This window comes from Larimichthys crocea, chromosome VII (genome assembly GCF_000972845.2).
Source record: "Larimichthys crocea isolate SSNF chromosome VII, L_crocea_2.0, whole genome shotgun sequence".
Lineage (NCBI taxonomy): Eukaryota > Metazoa > Chordata > Actinopteri > Sciaenidae > Larimichthys > Larimichthys crocea.
In genome coordinates this window covers 243594-269907 of record NC_040017.1, presented here as the reverse complement: position 1 = coordinate 269907, position 26314 = coordinate 243594, and the positions used below count along the sequence as shown (strand labels likewise).

General features: G+C 40.5%; 1 long non-coding RNA gene across 2 annotated transcripts in view; it reads left to right on the top strand.

Moving 5' to 3' along the window:
• The window catches only part of LOC113746017 (uncharacterized), a 57234-nt gene extending 33150 nt beyond the window's left edge, over positions 1-24084 (top strand). For both annotated transcript variants that reach the window (XR_003462564.1, XR_003462563.1), the window contains exon 3: positions 24017-24084. This is a non-coding gene — a long non-coding RNA (uncharacterized LOC113746017). The remainder of the gene's footprint in view (positions 1-24016) is intronic.
• Positions 24085-26314: the final 2230 nt, after the last annotated feature.

Below are 26314 nucleotides of genomic sequence, written 5' to 3'. Positions count from 1 at the left end.
TGTCCCTGTGTGATGCAGCTGTTAGCGTTCTGTGGTCATCACCCTATAAATACAGCAGCTGACTGATGGACCCCGGAGCAGCTGTCTGTTGTCACATGGAACGTGGACACATAATGTACACACAGATACAAATGGCTTAAAACACATGCGCTGTGTCTGTATCTGCATTTTGCAGGCTCCTTTGAGTCGACACACCAAAATCGTTCTTTTCTTCTAATCAAAGTTTCAAGGTTTCAGGGTTTATTTATTTAAATTTGTCATTTGCATGCTTACACATGAAACGAAACAAGTACTCAGGACCAGCCATGTAGTCTAAAATGAGTGAAAGTGTTAGATAGAATGAATAGTAATAAATAATACCAAAAACAGTAAAACTCTCGCCTGTTTTGGCTATATTCAGTTAAAGGAAGATTGTTCGTATTAGTATGATTACATAAAATCCACAGAAAGTGTGTGTTCTTGTCATGGTGGAAAGGGGTCTGCAAAATAAATGAAAATGTCACAAAATAAAAAACTCTTAAAATAATATTAATAATATATCAATAATACTACACATACATAGACAAAAATGATCATAATTTAATATTATATCCAGCATATCAAGGGTGAACTGACACCCAATTTAGAAAAAGATCAGTGTAAGCCAATGATGAAGACTTTGAAATGGATTGGTGGACAGATAAATCCCTCCTCTGTCTAGCACACATGGCAGCAGAGAGTGGCAGTGAAACAATGATGCGGATGTTGAGGATCCCACATTTATCCTCCCTATTCAGCACTGCAGCAGCTGCACAGACATAAGGAGAGGCATCATTACAGAGAACCGAGGCCTGTTAATAGGCCCGCGACGTGGGGGGCCCGTCGGCTCTCCATGCCGCTCACCAGAGGGGAGACGAGAGAGAGGGAGGGGAGAGGCAAAGGGGAGGTCAGGGGTTAGGGAGGAGGACAAGATGTGGGAGGAGTGTTTGAGACAGGAGCAGGCCAGAGAGACGGAGAAGCAGTGAAAATGATTTTGTGTACAGTATAAGGTGTATTTTTATCTTCCTAAATGAAAAGAGCATGAATGGATCTGGGATTGTGTGCCAATTGGCTGCAACCCAGCAAACACTTAGATGCTGAATAGATGTTGATATGATGGCAGCCACATTGAAAACCTGCGTAGGTACAGGATCAAAATGAAAGCGGAGAAATTTGCATCGTCTACAAGCTGCTAATCTTTAACAAAAATATGTGAACCAGACGCACAGACGGTTTCTGCTGCCTCCAAGTGGCCAAAAAGTCAGTTATTGCTGGTTTGACCCCCAATTATTACCTGAATTTTGCACTGTACCTCATTTTTAAATGTGAAAACCTGTGGTATTGATTATTGTTCTTATCTTTAGCAAATCACATGAAAAGATTAAACCAACCATAAATGCACCTTTCTTCCTCTGTGTACAAATACAAACCAGTGAGCCACACGGTTCCAAATGGCGTCCTTCTTGAGGTCTTCATGTGTCCAAAAGTTTGAACCTGATCCAAAAAATAGAACCTACACACACAAGATGTTTACAAAGGATAATTAGACTCAAATCAAGCCAAGTACACACACACACACAGAGAGAGAGAGAGAGAGAAGAGCAACACTGGCAGCACCGTGGTGCTCAACCAACCAATTAGTACATTACCAAGTTTCACACTCTCCATCGTCCTCATGTCAAACATGGAATTTTCTTTTCTGCGTTGATTAGAACGCACCACGTGATCAGACATGGACTCTGACACAGAAGAAAAGTTTTTCAGTCATTCTGAAGCTGATTGGTGGACAGAGATGATGGTTTCTCAGTGAAGTGTAGGTCACGCTGAAATGAAAGCGAATTGTTGCACAGCCATTGACTGTGTTAATGAACGAGACAGCCAGCGGTCAAACTAACGTCCTGTTTTTAGAACGTGCACGTCTCAAAACTGAGCCACCATTCGTCCTAACGGGTGTGGTGACAGTTAATTTGATAAAAACAGATTTTTGTTTGTGTTATTAATAATAAATGGGTGAGATAAGATGACACATGTCTCGATATAACGGCTCTCACCTGCAATCTTCTGTCATGTCAGGACTTACAGTATCTTCAATCCTTTATTTTAAATGGAGCACTTGTGTTTCATGCATCTGGCAGCCTCTGCAGTCTGTGAGTGTGTGTGTGTGTGTGTGTGTGTGTGTGTGTGTGTGTGTGTGTGTGTGTGTGTGTGTGTTTGTGCCATCTGAGCCTCTTCTTGACCTTCACAAAGCACCGCCATGCCCACTTGCCACACTCACAGTCGTGCTCCTGTTGTGAGAAGTTGAGCGTTCGCCTCTGCAGAGGAAAGGTGGAGATCTGGGCGTGGCCTGCAGACATTTTGGGAAAGTGATTTGCAAGGGAAATATGCACAGCTTGTATTTGTGTGTATATATGGTTGTGTGTGTGTATATGTGTGTGTGTGTGTGTGTGTGTGTGTGTGTGTGTGTGCGTGTGTCTTTCTCCTGCTGGTCCCAGCCGTCTGAAGGTCATGCCATCCCTATGCTCAGCTTCATGGAGAGCTGCCAATGCTGACGGCTGCTGATGCTGCTGCTGCTGCACTGTGTGTCTGGCACATGCTTCCCCCACTGCAGGGCATTGATTAAGTGGCACAGCTATGCCTCACCTGCTGGAACCAGCCAATACCAAGGCAGCAGATGCTCCAGCCAGCCAATGCCAAAGCAGGGAATGGTTTGGAGAGGCTGGAGACAAACGGGCAGCCAGCAGACAAGTGTTTGTGTGCTTTCTCCTTTTTTTCCCCCTCTGGTGAAAAAAACCCCAGAGAAAGTATCATGGAGGAGCAGTAGAAGAAAGAGTGATAAGATGGAGGGTGAGGGAATGGGAAGGGGGGGGGGGGGGAAATGTAGAGAAAATGATGGGAAGAGTGAAAGGTAATGAAGCATGGTGAGATGGATGATGGAGAAGAGAGGGACAATGGTTGTGAAGGAGGTCCATATTAAAGGAGAGAGATGGAAAGAAAGAAAGACACTAAACTAAAAGCAGCTTTTGAAATGGCGTCAGGGACGAGCGGGCTTAAAGGAAATGGGCGAGGAGTCTGCATTCGCGATCACACACATACCGACACACACACGCACAAATATTTTGAGCTTTTTCAGGGTGCTTTAATGAAGCTGTCAAGATGAAAAATGAGCTAGTCAAATCTAATAACTCGGGAAGTTAAGGAGCAAACTTTTCATGCAGAACTGTGGAGGAAAGTGGATTGTGTGCTGATGAGTGTGAGCAGAGGAGACGCACAGTATTTGTCAAGAAACATCGATCGTATTGCTTCGAGTATGAAAGGGATTCACCAAACCATAAATTGATTTTCTGTCTGAACTATTAGACACAATTTAAAGTAGAAATCATTAAACAACGGTAATTTGCACAATTGACTGATGGAATGAAGGAGATTGTGTTCCTGACAAATGCAAGTCGCAAACCTCCGCTCTCTTTTTTTGGGCTTTTTGGTCTTGAGCGTCTCTCTGGCTGGCAGATGCTGCTCTGTGTTCACGAGCTACTCGTTGGTGTAGCACCGATGGTGCTGTTTGTCTGCCCTTTGGTAGTTTTATCAGTGCTTCCTGCTGGGCTACAAATGGGTTTGATGAGAGACGAGTCTGTGTGCTGGAAAAACAAAACAAGAAGCTGAAAGATGCTAAATCGTCCTGCAGAGCTGGATGATAATTCCCTGTATGAAGGACCCTGATTAGATGATACATCGCATTCTGTTCATTCCTCCTGTTCATATCGGTGCAACTAATAAAATGATAAAAACAATAAAACATGATAAGAACTATAATTATTATTATAATGTAATGTTTTGCGTTTGACCAATTAGATTGATGCTGTTTTCGAGTCAGTTTTAGGGGTGTCAAGATTCTTTAAATCCACAGCTTGTGTAACTGCACTGGTCCAATGAAATACTGACCATGAATCAAACAGATTCACACTTTCATTTCTCTCTCTGTCTCTGGTCCTCATACATCTTCCAAGCTTGTATCTGTCGCTGACCATGTTCCAAACAAGTTAGCATAACAGTGAGTGATCTCAAATAAACACATTACAAAGTATTACATTATCCATATTAAAACACATCATACACAATATGAACAACTGAAATATAACTACTGTGTTGCGCTTCCGGGATCACATGCAGAATCATGGTTACAATAGGGGTGCAAGTGCTCCCTCTCTTACCCACAATGCTACAGTTACATGCTCAACTAAACTCTGGTCATGTGACCAATTACTCTCTGCACAAAACAAATATAACCTTAAAAAAAGGCTCTAAATATTTGACTATTTAACTTATTACATTTGAATCTTTTTCATATCTTTATGAACTAAAATAACTATGGATTGTATAACATAAAATAAAATTACAGTTTCATTTTCCATTTAAACTCTGCCACTGTTAGACCACTGAGTTTAGATCAACAGTTGATTGGATTTTAATGTCCTGACAAACTCTTCTTTAAAATTATAAACTACATGTGTGATATAACCACCAACCACTCTAAGGTCACATTTAAATCATTTTCGTTTCAATCAATCGTTTTTCACAATTGGAAACAAACTAGAAAGGGACTTGTTGATGGCAGAAGGGTTCTGTCATTCATCATTCATCCTGCTTTGGTTTCCAGTACATAAAACTGTTCATCGATTTTTGGTAAAAAAACAATATGGTGACACTCCTACTAAGCATGGAGATAGATCCACACATGAAATATCTGTTGCTCAAAAAATCTATAAATGACATTAAAAACTGTTTAACTTTAAATTTAGAGCCTGCATATAAACACATTAAATACAAATTAAATTGAATGAGTATCCGTCATTAGCAATACAATGATAATCAATAATATAAACTGATAATAAAGAGATCCAAGATGTCTGTCTGACCTTCACCATCTTACGCCTCAGACAGCGGGGCTGGCTGTTGAGGGTGGATGCGGAATTGATGTGTGTATATGTGTGTGTGTATTAGAGTGTGAATGTGTGTGTGCACCTTTGCTTTGATGCATATGGGTTTGTTGCTTGTGTGTTTGTGTGGGCGGGTGTGAATACATGCAAGCAAATGCCATCTACTAAACTGTCAAATAAGGTAATTACAGACTGAAAGCGGCACACACAGTACTTGTGTGTGCGTGTATGCGCACGCAGCGACGTTACACTATTCATTTTTATAGACTAAATGTTGGCACGTCCATAAACGGGCGCGTTAGATTGTTTTCTTGGGTTTGTATGAAGAAAGAGAGCTCGTGTGTGAGCGGGGTGGGGCAAGCAGCAGAAGAAAAAGACAGACAGAGGAGCAGACAGACAGTCAGACACAGAGGCTTTACCTCACACTCTCGTTGTAAATGTTCCATCTTTGATTGTCAGTAACTCACATTCCCAGATGAATTATCCCATCTATATTATTAGTAATAGCTCACAGCCGTGCCCGTGCTATTTTCATACGCCAACAGGGAATAAAAGCTCCAATGATTTGATTTGTCTCTTTCTAACATGCTGTTTTTGCTTGTGTATTTGAATAGTGTTCCAGTGGTTTGAAGCTGCTCGGAGACACCATCTAGTCTGTGCCAGTACAGAACTTCAAATTTTCCATTTCTGTGCCAAATTTTGTATTTATTTATTTATTTTGTGAGGGAAAACAACTTTAGACATTAATATTCTCACAAAAACAACAACAGATGAACGACATTTAGTTCTTCTCCAAGAGAGAATAAGACACCTTGTCTATTGACAGACAAGGCATCTTTGGAATATACAACATTAATAATTTCCATAATCAAATAAGACCTTGACTTCACTGGTTGGTAGCAGATAGACAAGAATAAGATAAGAATAGCGTCTGTGTTTTCAATGATGTGCTTTGAAATAACGCTTAAATAACTAACAATAATAAATGCAGAGTAGACAGTGTATGGCAGACAGCCCATGCACACCACTTCAGCATGTGCATTATTCCAATGGTGTGTTGCTAAGCTATGATAACAGCCAGTCAATAACTATAGCAACAAACTAGCAATAAACAGTATACTTCAGCAGAAGTAAAATGGCTGGTGTAACAGGTTTGGAATTTGTGAAGGTTGCCCATTTAAAGCAGCAAATAGCTGTTTTTAGACTCTTATAAATACAAATGAACGCTCCAACCCGTCAATGAAAGGACAATATTGGCAGACTGTTGTGTTGATCTAACAGCTCTAGCATCTTGTGATTGTAGATGTTTTTAATCATGAAGAGTCACAGTCATTTCTGCTCTCTGTGCCCTCGTAGGCCTTAAATCACTTAGTGAGCTTTATCTGCCTTTCATCTCACCTATTTTCAATTAAGACTGCGCCTTGACCCAGTGCTGCCTCGTCCTCAGTTTCCTCTTCCCATCTGTTTGGATTCTAGGCTGTCCTCATATACATGTTTTGTTTTGTTTTGTTTTTTTGAAGAAGAAAATTCCCTGTTTCTGTCTTAGCATGCCTCAGAAATCTCTATAAAGAGTGAAGTTCAGAGCAGCGCCAATGGCTAAAATGTTACATTATTACCTTCATTATGAACGTGTTGAACTACAGAAAGCACACTGGACCCAACACCAATTCTGCTGTTTTTACAACCTCACAAGTTGTCCTACAAGAAATATAAAATGAAAGGTCTCGGAGACTTAAAATGTAAGATTTTGATGTAGATGTAAATGTAAGACTCTTTCATGGCGGTCCACTCAGTACACTTCGAACTGTGTTGGTTAAAATTCTAGTTGCCTCACTAGTAGGAAAGGTCAGGTAGTGAGCAAACACATTAGAATTCAAAGCGTAGTGATAAATAAATGACAATGAATACTGATATCAAAATTGGTGGCAATCAGCACAGCCTTTGTTCCAAATTGATGGATGGCTCACCCACCAACCCATGAACAATGATGAGCCTCTGGTTCTTTTTTCATGCTGATTTGTTCGATACTTTTTGAGGCTGATATGTGCCATGTCTTCCTCGGTTTAGCAATATTTCGTCACAAATCTGATGACAGGTTTTAGTCTTGCTCCAGATGTTATGCTCATTGACAGGCTGTGAAACCGAGCCAATCAGAGATTTGTAGGAGGGATTTAGAACAGGGGCGTAGAAAAAAATCAAATCTGAATAAACCATACGTGCAGTCACGCAGAAGCAGATTAGTTGACTGTTAAACTCTTCATAAGTAACATCCAAGAATAGAAAAAGACACGTTGTTTGAAATCAAGTCAGCTTCTGACGGCGTTCACTTCCTGTTTTGTGCTGGAAAGGAATACAGATCCAACTCACACAGAGTAAAATGCGCTGTCGTGGCTGCCAATCTGATCAACAGGGGTCTTGTTCTCTTAATCATTTAATTGTATGCTGCTGGTTTACATGTTAATGGTTAAGAAAAGGAAAAGAAGGCGAGAGGGGGTCTGTGTTTGCATTGTGATATACAGTCGCGCATACCTCTGTGACGTCTCCGTGTTTGCACAGAGACATCAACTTAAAAATGGAGTGTATGTGAGAGATGTAAGGCAGCAGGGTGATATACAGTACTGACACAGAGAGACATTTCTCTACTAACAGTTCATCTTCACCTCCTGACAGAACCTGCTGTAAGGTGACCCGACACACATACAGCATGCACTCACAGTATCTTTATCTCAGTGTACACACACACACACACACACACACACACACACACACACACACACACACACACACTCTTACATGAAACACTAGATGCATGTACAGGGTGATATGCAGTGTAGCTGTACTCCATTGAGACAACACAGATGTATGAGATAGATGCAACTTTCAGACTTCAACAGCCCCCGACAGCCTTGAACCTGCAGCTTCTCTCTGCTCTGCCTGGTATGCATGGAGCACCACTGTGTTTTTTTTTTGGTGTGTGTGTGCACATTTTTTTTGTGTGTATACTGTATGTGTGTGTGTGTGTGTGTGTGTGTGTGTGTGTTGCAGTTATAGAACAAAGGATCCTTTTGTACAACAGGCCCGTGGCTTTAACGTCTCCTCTACAAACATAGTGCGTGCTGCATGTATTTTCATGTATGCTCATGTGTGTTTCCACATGTGTGTTTTCTCGCTCGTTGTTTATTAGAAGAGACTCGAGCTTGGGTTCAGTGTGTTTGAATCCCTGCGGAGCGCAGCTTTCGCCCCAGGCCAGGCTGACTTTAGGCCTCCTGCTTTTTGTCAGACCCCCACTCGCCTTTCTCTCCTCTGGCTACGATCCACCCGACTTCTGCTGCAGCGAATGCTAATCCTTCTCCTGACAGCTCCTTTAAACAGCTACACCAGTGCTGTCGTGAAAGCACTATTTTCTATTTGATTCCGATATGGAAGAAAGGATTGTTACGAGCTGACAGATCAAAAGTTTATTGTAAAATATAGGCTGTCTCTTGAACAACAAAGAAAAACACCAGTAATGAGTCTTCATGCTTTGCTTGGACTTGATTTGGCTCCTGGCACCAGTTTAGATGGACTGGATCCATTTCAAGCAGCAGTACTGTCATTTTGCAGGTTTTTATATCATAGCATGAAAAGAGAAATATATCAGTGGACTGGACTAAATCAAATAGAAAGAGAGTATAATTTTACTTTGAGTGCCCAGAGTTCTAGAAGTTAAAATCATTCATTTTCTGCATAGACAGTGTCAGGTCACGGACCCCTCGATTCTGTGACATCAAATCAGTAACCACCTATAGTTTTTCCCTGATTTATCTGCTTCTACTACGGGTAAGTATGCTACGTAGTTAAATACTTTGCCTTTTGTCTGTTTTTATGATTGGGCGTCTGTACAGGGTGTTGTATTGTGGTATTTTGAAAACTGACAGGATGGCGTTTCAGTGTCTGATCTCGATCTGCTCTGAGCTGCGTGACGTGGCTTCGGTCAAAAGTAGACCAGCCGGGTGGCGCAGCAGAGCGGAGATGCTTCTGAAACACGCTGCGATGCTTCTGGTGGAATCCCAACTCTTGCATGCGACACAGAGCCATGCCCGATGGAATCAAGCTGTGAAGTTTGGAACACTTTAAACATTTGGATAGACATGTAACTCCTAAATTGAATAATTAGTACAAACGATGAAAATACTCAGTTCTTTAGAGAAAAATTCCCATGGTGAATTTTGGTAAGACATTCCCAATCACAGAAAAAACATTCAGCAACTTAAATCACTGAACGTTCAGATTAAAGGTCAGTTTTGGATGAATTATGCAACCAAGTATGATATTTTGTTCCAACTGTAACAACAAATCACCAGCCAGTCTTTTAGTATTTAGAGCAATCCACCATGCAAACTTACAGAAACAAAAACACGATCAATTAAGTCTGTGACTGTGAAGTGACGCCAGCACTTCCAACTTCACACCAGAAATAAACATGTTTACACAAACGGTTCATTTCCCCGTTCATGACAACTGTACTGAGGGTGAATTTCTGTACACTTTACCTGTTCACATGATATTAAGGCTTAAGGTTATGCTGGATTAAGAGTTTGGCTGCTTTGTTTGACAGGTGGGTGCTCTCACACACTTTGTTTGTTGCGTACACTTGTACAATCTAATGTGATCAAAACAAAAAGTAACTGAAGTAATATTACAAACAAATTGATGCTGTGTTTCATCCTCTGGTAAGCCATGCCATATTAAGATAATACACTCTGAGGTGGCCCTGTCCATAATTTTCTTATGTCTGGTCACTTAGTTGTGCATTAGATCTTTTATGCTAACAGCTGCAGTCAAGTGTCACGGGCCACAGGCTGATTTGTCTGTTACAACCGTTCTCATGAATATTTTACCTCTCTCCATCCACATGTATGCTTTGAAGACACGACACTGCCACAGAATTTCATGCAGGCATGTCTGCTAAAAGTATGTTGACAGCACTTGACAGTGAATTCACTCTTTCTATTATCAAAATACAGACATGTGGTGCTGAAAACTATATGATACACGTGCTCAGCTGTACACACATGCTGTGCTGTACACACACATACACCTACAGCCATGCAGCATCAAGAATTTGCACAAACACAAGCCTATGTAATCCCATCGTCTGTGCCGGCCCATCCCTGTGTCCTGTGTTTGTTTGTGTTGTATCTAGTTCCCAGTGCCATATGCTATCCGTAGCCATTGGTATCACACTCTGCGGCAGGCCCTCAGTAGCCTGCTGTTCTCAGGGCTCGGCTCTTCTTGTCTAAACAAAGAGTGCACTGACAAACACAGTAAAGTATTAGAGTTCATGATGAAAGTTTCAGAGCAGAGACTCACATATTGTTTTACTGATCCACTTTTTACACAGCTATGTGCCTCCATAGCAGTAGCCCCAAGCTCTGCTGCAGCTATCACGAAGAAAGGCTGCCTTTGAAATCAGTGTGCAGTGCTCCACTGCTGCTCTGCATTAGCTATGCATTTTGAAAATACAGTAGAGCACAACAAATTGATGTAATGCTGATGGTAAGGAAACTTTGTGCAATGAAACTCTTTCTCTCCAAACCTTTTTTGACACATTATTTCACCAACTACTGTTTATACAGTAGTTGATTTATTCATTTCACTAGATACACTGTAAAAAAGTAAATGTATTGAAAATAATTCTGTAGTCTATTTTTTCATTTTATACAAAACTGGGGCACTATCTGTAACAACAAAACTGTTATTTTAAGTATTATGCCAATAATGACCATTCAGTTATTACTCATTTTTGTACAAAGATAATTCTGTACTATTTATACAGTAATACATTAAATTACATACAAATCCATGTAAAATGACAATAATTCTGCGTAAATAAATATAAGGCTCATTATAGAAACATGAATTTTCACATTCAAGCGTTGTAACCAAATTTACGGACAATAACTCTAAATTATTAATCGTTTTTTAAAGCCGTATACACGTCACGTATATCAGCATTGTCTCTTTTTTACTATTGAAGGTATTTGTTTGTAATAATTCATCTAAAATATTAGAACAGTATTTCTCCATAGAGCTACTAGCATCGAAGTATGCTAGGTAGTTTTATTTATTGAATGTGTTTGATCTTAATAATTCAGGGAACATTTGTATAATAACACTGTTGCTCTGCAACGACTAATAATTTAAGTAATTTATAGGTTTGACTTTTATTTAAATGATGATATTGTAGTTTATTTTGGGCAGCAGCTGCTGCCAGTCATTTGCCAATCTTTTATGATTAAAGCTTAGACACATTTCATTGTTTTTTCTTTCTAAGTTTCTCCAACTGTTCCTACGCTGTCCTCGTCTGCTGTCACACATGAGTTTCCCCTCTGGGGATCAATAAAGGATTATCTTATCTCAGATTGTTAAACTTCCTTGTTTGCTTCTAATTTAATAGACCAAGTGCTTAACTGCTGCGACTTGGAAAAGTTCCCGAGGTCAGTGTCTGAAGGTGTTAATGGAGACACCAACCTGCCCTCTCCATATTTGGAACTTTCTCTGGTGATTTAGTGCTGCACTTTGATAAAGTGGGGAGGCTTGGAAGAAACATCTAAGCCACAGAGGGAGAGGAGAGATGTCTGGACTTCTGAGTCACACCCTAAAACTCCCAGCTCCTACACTTCCCATCATGCATCTCAATGCTTCAGTTTTATTTGTCATATGTAGGTCAACACAGGGTTAATGGTACAAATGTGCTGGATGAGAAAAATGGGTCACCTCAGCACTAAGAGCACTAGAAAAAAATGAGGATAAAAAAATATAGTAAAATAAAATTCAAAGAAAGAATGGAGTGATATAAATAAAATACTAAAATAAAATATGTAGAAATTAACTACTGTATTATAAGTGTGCTATACACTGTATGAATGTAAAAGTGTATTGGATATTATTGAAATACTATGAATAAACATGAATGTACTATATAAATAAGATATAATAGACTTTCCATATATAAGAATATTTTTATAATAGTATTCTTTTGGCCATCCTTGTCTTGAGGATGTTTGTACTTTTTACATATCTTTAGGTGCAGAAACCACCTGACATCATGATCGTGATGTCATCATGATTATTTTCTCAGACTGTAGAGAGCTCACAGAGATTAGACATCATACAATTGTTTCCACAGGCTGAGTAGTACTCCTCGTGACGAGTAAACTGATCTTCATGTGTAAAATCAGTTGAGCGCTCTTCTAATATTATACCTGGATACACCGGTGCCTAAGGAGATTTTCAGTTCTGGTTTTATTTTACAGCCTCATTTATTAAGAGGACACATTTCATTCATTTCATTTCACCCGTGTGGTACCTCAAACACCTATCAGAGGATTGATGTACTTCTCTGAATGGTGGCTCTTGCTGATCGTAGCCTAATTGAATCACCAACAATTTCACCTGCACTCAATTTTTCATCCTTTAGTCTTTTCAAAACACAGTGAAGAAAATAAAAATGTATCCCCGCTCTAAATCTAAATCCAGATTTGCTGTGTTCTATGTTGAGTAAAATAAAAATAGAAGTATGCATGATCCGGCAAACTGTGTCATAGTAACCTAATGTGCTACAGGAAGCCATATGGATCAAATCATGTCAACACTTGTAGGTTTCTCACAAAAGAAACATGTTTGAAAATAGTTTGACTCTCAGACACTTCTTGTCAGTACATTTCCCATCATCTGTCTTCCATATGTTGAATCATAAGAACTTCATTATAAAACTGTGCTGATGTGTTATCATGGATCACAACTTTCTTACATTAGGTCAATGTTGATTTAAACACTGAAGTCACTTGCAATTTAAAATGTTTGAAATTGCAACCAACTACAACAAACTAATCTCAATAAATCTTGTTAATTGTCAAAGACAGATATTTTATAGTGGTGATGGAGACATGAAACATGAGAAGAGAGAGAGAAGTCCCCAGCCTGAATGAAGCAGGGACATTGCAGTGATGGGGTAGTCACCATTAATCATTTAGTCAACAGGACACTATATTAGGGAACCATGCTGTTCAACACTGATGGTGGTGGAGTGTCATATAAAGTAAATGTCCACAGTTTGCAACCCCCCCCCCCCCCCCCAGTTCCTGTTCTTCTCCACTGACTCAACCATCAGTAGAGGCATAAAATGCCCCAAATATATGATTCTGAAAGTGAAGTTGCATCTGCACTACCAAAGAACACAACGTGAAAAACTGTTTCTTTATTCTGTAATGAACACAACCCAACAAGTCAATAGAGAACCTAAGTGAAACTCTTCTTAGATAGGAAGTGTTTCCTTGCCACAGTAGCCAAGTGCTTGCTCGTGGAACTGTTGGGTCTCTGTAAACGATATTATAAAGAGTACAGTCTAGACCTGCTCTGTATGGTGTCTGAGAGAACTTTTGTTATGATTTGGCACTATATAAATAAAATTAAAATTATTGAATTGGAAAACTGAATTGAAAATCCAAATAACTCCTGTAGCAACGCTAATAAGATTTTGTCAATAGTATGCCGTGTGACTTTAAAGTTGTTTTTATTTTTCATTTTGTATGAGATAATAAAAGTGTGAGAGAGGCAGGAAGGGGGATAGAGAGGGGATGACACGCAACACATGGCGCCCCAGGACGTTCAGCGAAATGGTCCCAGAGCGAGTGAAGGGGTCGTGGCTAGCTCAGACATGTTTTGAACAACAACAGGACAGAAAGGACTGAACGTGGGAGACATTTTTAAATAAATGACTTTGAGAGCTTTGATGGATTTATGGATATGGACAAGTTACGATAGAGTAAGTACCCGCACCTCTATTACAAAATGCTGCAGTTGATACTGCCTTGCCTTAGAATGTAGATTGTAGACAGTCAATTCATTCCATCACTGCATTGAGTTACAGAAGTTTGGCTTGCCATACTTTCAGGCACAACTATTGAACTATTATTAAAATTTTGCCATAGGCTCTTGAGGCTCTTGCCTACAAACTTTTATGTAGTGTCTGCTTTCCATACACATTTTAGTCCGAGACAAGCGTAGCTTTTGGTAACAGGAACTGAAAACACATTTACTGTTATAAAAAGCACAAAATAACTCACTGATGTACGAGGCCTTTAGGCTGTGCAACAATGATCATGTGAGTTTATTGAATGTGTCATTGTGTGGGATGAGTCTAATAAAATCTTATCAGTCTGAGGCATGTCATCCATATTAGACACTGTTTAAAAATGTTCTATCCATAAAGGTTTTTTTCTTTACCAAGACTTTTTGTGTGTGTGTGTGTGTGTGTGTGTGTGTGTGTGTGTGTGTTCGTGTAACTGTGGGATTTCCCCTTCCAGTGTAACCCACGTTATCTTTCATGTTACTTGGATTGCTTTCCGGACATGCATTGTAGCAGCAGTTCCATTGTGAGGGTTTGCTACAGGCTGATTTGAGGTCACCAAAGCTTTGTTGTTGCATGTGTTTTGCAGTGAAATCTATGGCCACCATTTTGGATTGAAGATCCAAAACCTTTGTCACAGACAGCCCGATATCGTGTGTAAACATAATGGGGCCTTAAAAAAAAAAGAGAAAATCTACTGCAGTCCACTTGTATCTGAAAGATGCATCTTGTGGGCTCTGATTGTTGACATGACCATGGTGTACATTTGGAAACAACCATGCTGCTTCCAGGAACTAAGAAAGGCCAACATGGCTGCCAGACACTGCATTACATCACTTGAAAGCCCTCTACACTGGATGGTTTTGACTTTGGCCTTGGGTAATGTCAAAACCATGTGTTTAAAATAAACAAGTTAAATGTATCCCCCTCCTTAGATTTATTTTATTTGACTTGAAGACGTGATTGGCATGGCTGCTATTTTTGACTCTGCTCGACTCTCTGTGGAAGTTTTTTTTTTTAAACATCCATGGCAACTCTAATGATTGTCCTGAAACCAACCTGTAATCATTTAACGCTGTAACACTGTACTTGTTTGGGGGGGGGGGGGGGGGGGGGGACTCCTTCACACTGCTGTCCTAGAAATTCTCTTTCAACCACCGTTGTGTATTCTGTTTGAAGCTGCGGCTTGACAGCTTCATTTGTGAAGTGTCTCAATTAGGCAGAATATTTCTGCCGACATATCTCGACGCCCAGACTGTCTCACTAGAACATGAAAGCCCGGGCTTAAGGAAGTCATCACACACTGCGGCAGAGAAAGGCGGACGCGCACACTCGAGCGTGCACTCACACACACATGCGAACACTAAAAATAGAGGCAGCTATCCTACTAACGCTGGTTAATGCTCCTCAACCCCAGACAGTTGGATTTGCATATCTTTAATGTGCTTTTTTCCCTCCTCTCTCCTTCCCTTCTCTGCGTTTCTCCTTTTTCTCTCTGTCTTTCAGTCTTGTGTGAAACAGTCTGGTCTCTTATAGGAATTCTCAGGAGGGCTTGCAGTGCATGTTGAGAGGGAGCTTTTTGTATCAGAAAAGCAGGAAAAAAGCAGGCTGAAAAGATTTCAACAATTGTGGTAATTAGAGATTTTGGAAAGGCGAGACAGCCTCACCACCACCTCTCCCTCCCTCCCTCCTTCTCTCTCTCTGTCTCTCTCTCTGTCTTTCTCTCTCTCTCAGGTCTTTCAGGCCACTGTAATGGTCTCCATCTGGACTGTGAGGGGGCAAAAGAAAGGTATTGAATCTGGGCTGTATAGGACAGCCATCTGGGCCGGGCCACTCCCACAGCAGCTCTGAGGCCACTTCTCAGCTGTCCCAACCGACCAGCCGACAGGCCCACTGGTCCCGGCTCCACGCCATGACCCCATGTCAGTAACAATAGCAACAATAGGTGCTAGCCCACTTATTCCATTAAGTCCATGTGAGTCTCCCAATAACTAATCAGCACTGCAGTCAGCTAGTAAGCTGCATATACCATTTTATAAGACAAAGCATGCTAGAGCTGTGCCAGTTGGGGTCCAGCTCAAGGGGCAATATTTGTCTCCTCAGGCCTCCTTCACTGGGAGTTTAAATCCAGTGTCTATACATCAACTATCTATAACGTACATTTGCTGAAGAATGAACACCTGTAGCCACCAAGCCAACAAGATTTATGAGCAGCATTACATCATTTCAAAGCTTACAAATCAATTTATTAAACATTTACAAAAATCAAACCGTTTTTGAACATTACACAGGTATGGTTTGGGTTTGCTTAGCTTCAGTCACAAAAAGCGATTCAGTTACATTCATGGAAAGATTATGGTTTGGTTTAAAATATGTACTTTGTTAAGATCAGGACTGATGGTTAAAAGAAACCACATCAAGGGGGAAAATGTGCTGTATCCATCCACTATCGTTCTACGAATGTTAGGAGTTGTTTCACGAGATAAGCAGTAGGTGGAGGCAATTCTCCAGTCTGAAAACTGGAAGAAAATAGCGTAATTAAACGAGCGCCACTTGAAGCGCAACCACTGAAAAACAGCCGACACAGGAAGTGCATCAGAGATTTGTGTTTATTTCATGTAATAATGTGAGTAAAGGTCACATTAGGTCTGCGTGGAGCATCATGGATCATCATCTCAGTCTCCCTTAAAAAGCACTCACTTTCCATGTCAAAAATTCACATAACAGACTTTTTTTTTTTTTTGTGAAATTGAGATTTTCATTTTAATTAATTTAATGCATCAACATTTTGTTGTCAAGGTGTTTTTGTTCAAAATAATGGAAATGACCACAGGGTTACAGACAGAAGAAACAGCATCCAAAATGTAACATTCAGGAAAATGGGCTTAGATCTACAGACACACACACACACACACACAGGGAGAGAGGCTAGCAACGTCCAAACAGATGAGACGAGCAGCTGAGAATATTGCAGCAAATTAAACAGAAGCACCATAATGTAAGCTTAGGAGAGCTTTTCATTCAGTACCATAAAAGACTTAGTGTAAGAGCAGTGGCAACAACCTGTAATCACTTACACAGTGTTACCTTTCCATATACCACAGTGGCCTTGACCTTGAATGTGTATTTTTCCAGACTAAAGGCTGTGATCAATACCAGTATGATACATTAAACTGAAGAGCTATTAATACATATTAAGCAGCCTTTTATAGTTTTATGTTTACAGCACTGGAGATGTTTTAACAAAAATATATTATTCATAATTCAGTTCTAGTTTTTGTGGAGCTGACATCACGGGTCATCAAACGTGTCTTCAACTGACAGTCCAAATTCAGCTGCGGAGAATATGTTGTTTTATGCTTCATTACTGTGCAGACATCTGTAACACGAGTCAAAACAGGCCAGCATCAGATCTTATTTAGCGGCGGATCAGATGAACTGCGGCTGGGCTCATTTACATCTTTAGTCTTGGTAAATATGGTTTCCCACCAGAGTTGTTTTTCTACAAACATGTTCTACCAGAATATTTGTATTCTGTAATCTCACACAAATATTCCACACAATGGCTTTAACATCTGTTTTTTTTTCTTGCTTTGTTAGAAAAACTGTGTACAAATGTATTAACCGGGCATTAAAACTCTGAGATACAATATACAGATTATCATAAATAATCATAAGGCGCATGGAGTACCCACACAGATCAACTCTTTTAGCAGAAAGCTATCATCAGCTCAATTAGCACAGTGTTGTTGTGTTAGACTCTGGCTGTAGGCCACGCTTTATTTCAGTTCAGACTCTCTGCACTTTAACACAAATAGTACAGATCCAGTTTGTGTTTCTATCAAGTAAGCAGACTCTCAAGATGAGGGTTTATAATAATATATGGTAAACGCTTGACCAGACCACTCAAATGATGTTGAACCGAATGCATAACAGAATCTAAGACCCCGAGCTTCAGCTGTTTATTTATTAAATAATCCGCAGCAGTTGAAATGTCTGATAATCTAAACACAGCTTGATTTCCTTAAGAGCCTTCCAGATATAAACAGCCCGTCCTGTTGGAGCTAACTGTACACAGTATATTTATTCTTGCCATTTTAAATAAAGCTTCCTGCTGATCGGCTGGTCATAAGTAAATAATTTCCAATGGGGCTGTGTCCTGGTATTTGTGGCAGCAGGTATCATCAGATTGAACGCGTTCAGATCTCGTAACAATACTGTGTTTACATTCTGGGGAGATGTGTTATTGGAGTGTGGTACTGCCCATCAAGGAAACCTCCACCAAAACCAAAGAATCACATGCTTTGGTTACAATAATCTCTCTGGGATCCCACAAATGAATAAATCTGACTGTAATAATCACTGTATCTACATTTTGATTGAAAGAAGATGGTTGGCAGAACACATAAAACTATCGGTTATTAATTCAATACCACATATAAAAGGGAAAAAGGATCGCTCATACTAGCTACGTTACCAAGAATAATCACCTGACTCTGTAATTCACCTCAGCTCCACAGCTCCTCTTTTTGCCTCTTATGGCTCGTTATTTTTTGTTTTCTCACCCCCACTCTCACAGCAGGCAGCTGTTTTTAGTGAAAAAGCTCCATAAACCCGCCGCACACGGCCTGACCAGCACCAAGCAACACCCAGGCAAATTAGCAACTAGCTGGCGAACATAATGGAGCATTTAGCAGCTCAAGAGTTCTCTCTCAGGAGTTGGTAAAGCTGGCCATGATAAATGTAATATTATTTACATTTCTCATGGCCAAAAAGAATTCTGATGTTGCAAATAACAACAATACTTACTAATACGTACTGTGACAATATCAGATTATTTCTGAATGCTTATTGTGGCCAAAATGATTCACGATGATGACATTATATATCCAATTGTGACCCTTTAGAATCAAACATCATAACAAGTCATGTTTTCAGCGTGGGCACTAGCTGTGAGCAGTTTATTCAGATTTCCTTCTCAGATTCTTTCATTTCAAGGATTTTTTCAAGGCTTCAAAGCTTCAAGGGTGAAAGAGAAAAACTGACAAACACTAACACGGGACTCACACCGAACGCGGAACGGAAGCGGAACGGTACTTTGCCCGGCGTCAACTCACACTGGACGCGGATCAGCCGCGGAACGGCAGCGGAGCGAGCCGGCCGTATTCACGCGAGATCACGAGATCACGAGACCCCGCGATAAACAGTGTATAAAAAAAACAACAACAAACAGCAGACTTTGCTTCTCCGACGTGGAGGAGATTATATAAAGCATCTGTTGTGTCATAAATGATTGTGTGTTGTTCCACGTCAACAATTAGTCTCTCGTTGAGACCCTTTGATCGATCTTTGATCACCTGGTGCCACCGGTCATGACGTAACGTTGATGTGCAGTTGTAAAAAGCTACATGAACTGTGTATTGTGTTTTATTTTGAAGGGGGGCGGAAGTTTATTATGTTGATTCAAGGCCCGGTTTCCTGTCTGGTGCGCAGTGCTCTGTTGAAATTTACGAGGTTCAGCCGCGGCTCGCGGAAGAAATAGAAATCCTGCGGAAAGCTCGCGCCGTGGCGCGGAGAGCCGCTTCTGGGACGCTTCTGATCCGCGCCCGGTGTGAGTGCTCTCATTGACTAGACTGGATTCTATTTGCTACGGTGACCGCGGCGGTGCCGTTCCGCTTCTGTTCCGCGTCCGGTGTGAGTTGGCCTTAAAACTTTTTGAATGCCTTAAAAAATCTTGTGTGACCCATTGGGACGTCTGACAAATGATAATCTGCTGCGGTATTTCCGACCACCATGACCATGAAGTTTCCTCACGTGTAACGCACTGTCATACCTTTTGTTTCCATCCCTCTTCTAATTTTATCTTTTCATTTTAATTAGTATCTTCTTAAACTTTTTCTCGCTGTGTCCCCGCTGTGCTGTTCTTCCCTGTTCCACAGTTGTCACAACCGTGTCTCAACTAGCTGCAGCCTCTCATGTTGAGCTTTTGATGTTTAACCCATAAATATCTCAGGGCTTGTACCGGCGTTCATTTTGGAAGCTATTTTAGATCTAGTCTTAGTCTTTGGATGAAAATGCTTTGCAGTTATAGTGACGTTTCATTTTCTTCCTTCATCGTTTTGGTTGACAAAAAGTCATTTTAGTTCATAAGTTATTCAATTTTTAGTCAGAATGTTTTCTTTCTCTTCAGCATTAGTGTGTAGGTGTATCTACAAACCAAACAATCAGAATGACATGAAACGATAAGTGATAAATTTACTGTCTTTAATGAATGGTTAGCCAGTTTTTTCAACAATAAAGAACAGCAGGTTCATAAATGACAATTGTGCTACTATAATGCATAATGTTGTTGGGTTTGGGTGGATAGTTAACTACAGATTTGCTCATGTAACAGGCTGGTTGGGTTAGTGTTTTTAAAACCATCACTATACCTTCCTGTTCTCTTAGTTGTTAGGGGGAAATATCATTGATTGGATATCTGTGCAAAAACAGAAATATTCAGTAAAAAGTGATTTATGTTTTTCTAGACACATGTAGTAAACTATTGCACCTTGAAGAAATCGTACTGTATCCCTTCTGGACGAGAGTTGAAATGTTTGACATTGCTGCAGTGAAACCTTATTGGTTCAGTTTTCACTTAATGTGAGTCAACTGATACATGGCATTCCAAGCACTGAAATCTGCATTTTCCCTCCAATTTTTCTCCCCTTTTGTTATTTCAGACTGCAGCTCAAGGCTGACTGAGCACATTTCGCATGAAATCTGCCAGGAGAGTGATATTGTAGCTTTCTTCGGAATCGCCAGGCTCTTCTAACAGATGGGTCTTTCGCAGGATCTCGAATGGATATCAGGGAAATGAATTGTAGCTTGTTTGCTGCAGTGATGAAATGCTAAACAAAAAAGATGGATATGCTACGGTTGATAAGAAAGTGTTGAGAGCAGTTCGGCTTCAGTATCAGGAAATCTTGTTGGCGTCGGTTGAGTAACTGCACACGGCAGAGTCACAAGCTGGCTGCTCTGTGATGCCTTTTTTTAAAGTCTTCCAAAGAGACACGAGAGGTCATCAAACTTTAGTTTAGTACTATTGACTACTGTGATGCATTAATAAAGCTCATATCTCAGAGTGTAGGTATGTACTCTGTATGTACTACACTTCACACAGTTTGTCCTTCAGTGATTCTCCCCATCTGTTAGTCTGTCTTTGGCCTCTGTGTGTCCTGTGTGTTTGAGGTTGCCTCTGTCTGTCTGTCTGTCTGCGGTCTGTCTGTCTGTCACCCCTGACTTTCCTTGTCTCACAACAGTCATCCAAGCTATACAGCCGCTCAGCCACTGGAAGAACCCTGGGAACGGTGCCAGCCAGCCGGGGCGCCAGTTGGGCAGTCCATCAGTAGCATTAAAGACATGTTATCCACCCGAGTGTATCCGCCTGGCTTAGAGCCCTGATCCCCTGTCCGAGCCCCCTCATGCTGCCCCTCGACTCACTCAGAGGCCCTGGGTAAAGTGCACAGAGTCCCGTTCTTGCTTTATCAGCATGGCACCCAGGCATCCAGCCTGCTGCTTTAGGTCTCTTAAAACACGTACACAAATAAATGAGGAGGGTGCTGGAAATAACTGCTTTCTCATCTCTAGCCAAGCTGCCCTGCTGATCTGGCCATTGTCTTTAAAGGGACAGGGGACCAGAGATAGCATGCCACCGCTGACCTCCAGACAGTTTTTTCTTAAAGAATACAAAGTCAGCAAAGTTCATTTGCAATATAAAATAGATCAAACACTTCACAGAAGCTTAAAAGGACTATTTGTTTCCTGTTATACTCAGCCAGATAATGGATCTGCTGCTTTTTTCATCACAGATAAAAATATTTCAGCTGCTCTTTTGATGTGCAGGATTCGTACAGTGACCTGCCCTCATTCTATCTGCTTTAATATAATGGTCACTGCTTTATGGATCTACTGTTATTATTGCAGTAGGAGTGTCACGCAAGTGTCAGGCACAAAGTAGCAGTTAGTAACCTTGGGCACACAGACACCATTTCTAGCCTTTAGCAGCAGTTCCATGTCAGAGTGATATTCACACTAAATTGCCATTTTGTTCCCACTCCATTATTCAGTATGTTTTGCATTAGCCTTTTAATTGTGTATGTGTCTGATATTGCTTTATCTAATCATTAGGGACTGTTTCCAATATTGTAGTCTAGCCACATTTTCAGTTGACACTGAGGCTATATGTTAGCTACAGTTAGCGTAACATATTACATATTATATAACATAGGGGTGTTCAGAATGCATGATGTCTATGTAAAGACCTGGGCTGTAGAGAAATAATAGATAATAAAGAGTCAAATGTAAATTTAGAGTTCTCTGCTTCCACGTGACATGGACTGGGAGAAGTGGTGGAAAACAGATGATGGATATTTATTTTTATTTTTTTATCATAAAAAAACAGAATCGCCACATCAACTTGGCCCATAATTAGTCTCCATGAGACAGAAATGATAAAATATGGTGGTTTCAGTGGTCAGGCTTATTGTCTACAACAGACAGAATATCAGAAGCAGGCTGGCAACATCTGACTGGCTGAATGACCAGGACAGAACCACCCTCAACCAACCAACAGTTGTACATGTGCATAGGGCTGCACGATATGGCCTGTAACCAATATCTCGATATTTTTAAGCTATATCGCAATACACGATATATATCTCGATATTTTTGTTGTTGTTGTTTTGTACTCTTTTTATAGCATTTTAACACTTGTCATATTTTTTATGAATTTTTAATGCATTTCATAATGTAAATATGAGCTTTAAAGCAGTGCAGGATCATACTTGGCTTATGAGACACTGTTTTAAATCAAATTTTAACCAGTCTTCATATTTTATAAATAAACCTTTAATAAATTTAACACCCACGTCTTATTTTGAAAACCGGAAGTGTCCACACGCTGCAGTAAGCTCGCGCTGACTTTCCCAGTTTTATCAAAGTTTTTGCCATAAAGTCGGCAATAAGGGCGCACTTGAAAATATTGGAGCAGCTGACGTGACCACGCGAAAACGAGAGACGGCTGGCGTGACCGCAGTTGTTTTTCTTCGGAACCAAGTCGTCCGTCTCCATCTTCAATTAACTCGCTCGTGCTCTTCACTTCTCTCCTCACTTGATACAGAAAGTACGCATGCGCGCAGGGGATTTTTCTGGGTGGGCGGGGCAGTGTGCTGCGTGCTGTGAGCAGCACCAGGAGTGAGTGACACAGGCAAAACTCCGGAGAATTAAATGCAGACGGCTTAAAACATTTACGTGACAAGTACTCGATGGTCGCGATATAGTCATTTCATACATCTCACGTAGAACAAGCCGCGATATATCGAGTATATTCGATATATCGCCCACCCCTACATGTGCATATGGTATTTTTTAAGTATTAAAGAAAAGTAGCAAGTGAACAGACAGTAACCCCCAAAATCCATCGAGCACGGACACGCTGCGTTGAGCGTGCACCGTGGCTGCCGGAGCTATACATTCTAGTCAGTGTGTCAAACCTTGGCGTCCGATTCAAAAGCATCCCAGAAGCGGGCCTACACTCAGCTGTTCTATTTTTAATGGACACCACAATCAATCTGCACAGACAAAGACATTTTCAAAATAAAACACCCCGTGCAAACTGCCAGTCATAAAAACATATACAGATATTCTATATAGTGTCAACCTCTTCAGTTCCCTCTGTAATGAATGTGAATTGAATTCTTCATAATAGATCTGACTGCCTGACCCGACGGTATCTCTAGAAAGGACTGTGTTTTGTACTTGAAGCGTGTCTCATTTCATTATGGATGGTAGCAGAATAAGCTTTTATGAAAGAGTGACTGAAGGTCTGTTGAACCTGTTGGTGCACAGGAGCTCTTGGCAAGTACTTCTACTGAGATAAAATCCAAGTAACCATCTAAACATCTTTCTATAACTCTCATCAGCCCGTTCTTATTTTTCCTGTAATGCACATTCATACGCACCAGTTGGCATGATTCTCATGATGAGCAATGAGATGGCATGATTGAGTCTCTAGATTTTAAAATGGGTTTCCATGAAAGACAGCTTGTCTTAAGTGAAAATCATGGGCTTTCATGTGTTGTATCTTTTTGTTGTCTCTTTCTCTAACTGGATTTTTTTCTGTTCACAACAGTAATCATGGAAGAGTCTGCTGCTGAAGACAGAGGGCCTGTGAGGGGATACACAAAATATAAGGCAATTACCTCCACCATATTGAATGCTTGTAGATATCTCTGTTTGGCTTTTTTTAATTTTGATCTCTCTTGCCTTTTGATGTGGATGTAACACTTGCGGTAGAGTCCATCTTGACATATTGCACATGGTCCATGTAGGCATTCAACCTTGCAGTGCTATTCATTGATTTTGAATACTGACTTGTATAAACATGTGAAAATCAAATCATTTTTTTTTACTAATCCACCCACACATTTTTTCAATCAGAGGTTTTATAAAGATATGTAAGGCTGGTCAATAGAGTTAAGCCAGTTCACTCAGAGAATGGTGTTACTTGAAGTCCAAAAATATTTTTTAAGCCTTGGAAATTAGCTGTCCTGTCCCAGAATGTGTCTGAACCAAGAGTAACAGACAAACCTGCTGACAGCTGACAGTCAGCAACACCTGCTGACAAACAGCTCAATTTGTGGTTTGTTAACAACGGTGTAGGGCAAGTAATAATAGGGTACAATTTAAGTAGACAGCAGTAGCCACTTGGAATTTCTTATCTGTTACTGCTTTACTAATTACCAAATGTACATAGTAAAACGTTCTTGTAAATGTTAAATTCTTCCACAAGGCACACATTTTCAGCTAGTAAGACTGGAGCTTAACAGCTCGAAACTGGAACTCATTCAACTATGTTTTTAGTTTGAAAAGTCTTTATTTAGACTTAGTATCAGGTTTGTCCTAGATAATCAGAGATATTCTAGGAGTACAAAGCTCTGTGTGCTAGGTGAACTTCTATGTGAAGTGTGTTAGATTCAAGCCATTGTCAGTTTATATTTTTGTGACACCAGCCAAGACCTTTGGTTTGTCGTCGGTGTGAAACGCCTAAGGCCGGAGCTTCTCTCTGATAATCTGCATGATGGAGAGCTAGAAAATGTTCACAATACAAACAAAGCGCACTGGTGCCACGTGACCTGGTGTGTGTTTGTGTGGGGTTGTGTGTGCATGTGGCCCAAAGGTGCTGTACGGTACAAAGATTTCTCGCCTCATGCTAATGGCATTCCCCGGGAGAAAGCAGTGAAGCAGTGTACAGTGGGGGGTGGGCATTGAGAGTCCATGCCCTCTTGGGGAGCAATAAGGATCCATCATTAGTCCCGTTTAAAGCAAAAAACCATCCACACAGTAGTTGGATGAAGGCAGGAGTTAGTAAACTGAGAGGTGAAGGACAGAAAGAAGTAGAAGACAAAAATACTTTACTTTTTTAGAATACACTTTGACAGGTGGAATGTGGTCCACTGTGTTGAGGTTTCCACCTGAATAATTCCCATTCACGTCTCAACTTTTCTCGGTACCCTCTGAAAGAAGAAATAACATTCTTCCTCTTACAAATGCAAAGTTGAATTCAGAACTGTTCAATGTCAAACTTGCTCTTTTCAATTCAGTCAGTGGCAACTGAACCACTGAAACCACCCAGTTAAGGTTGTGGTAACTGGAAAATGATGAAACAGGAAATCATGGACCATATCGTCCAAGGAACATATGCCGATCCGTCACCATAACTTTACACTATTACTGCATTTCCTGCATTGGTATTGAATCATTGGATGTAATTGCTGCTTTGTAAACTAGTTGAATCATCGTAATCTGGGGGAATTATGATTCCCCAAAATCAAATTACTAATAACTTATAGCAGCAGACTGCATTCAAAGATGGTGAGTCCAAGTGAAGTTTTTTGGCTCAAACCTGCTCACGAAACATAAGATTTATTTCTTTATTTATATTACGAAATATAACATTTCCCAACCTTGGCCAAATTGTTTTCTTTCCCTAAATCTAACCACGTCTTGCTTATTTTTTTAAGTTGCTCTTGCACTACTGTTTTTATGCTGTTCTATTTAAATGCCTTTTTTATTTAAAAATATTGTGGCTGCACTTTAATTTAAAAAAAAAACATACTGGTGTCGGATCGGTACTCGGTATCGGCCGATACCCACAGTACAAGTATCGGAATCGGTATCGGGAGGGAAAAAATGGTATCAGACACCTCTATTACAAAGTGTTTGGAGAGTTTGGAGAAAAAGTATGCTTACACATAAACTTGTGACTCAGCAGGTACCCCTCTAGTGTCGTTTCTGGACACACAGGGCTCCACATGCAAGTTGAAACATTAAATTATTATTGACTCTCCCACCCAGAAACATGCGGACACATAACTCATTTTGTTTTAAATCAGGTGAATTGGTGCTGTCTCAATTATTGAGATGATGA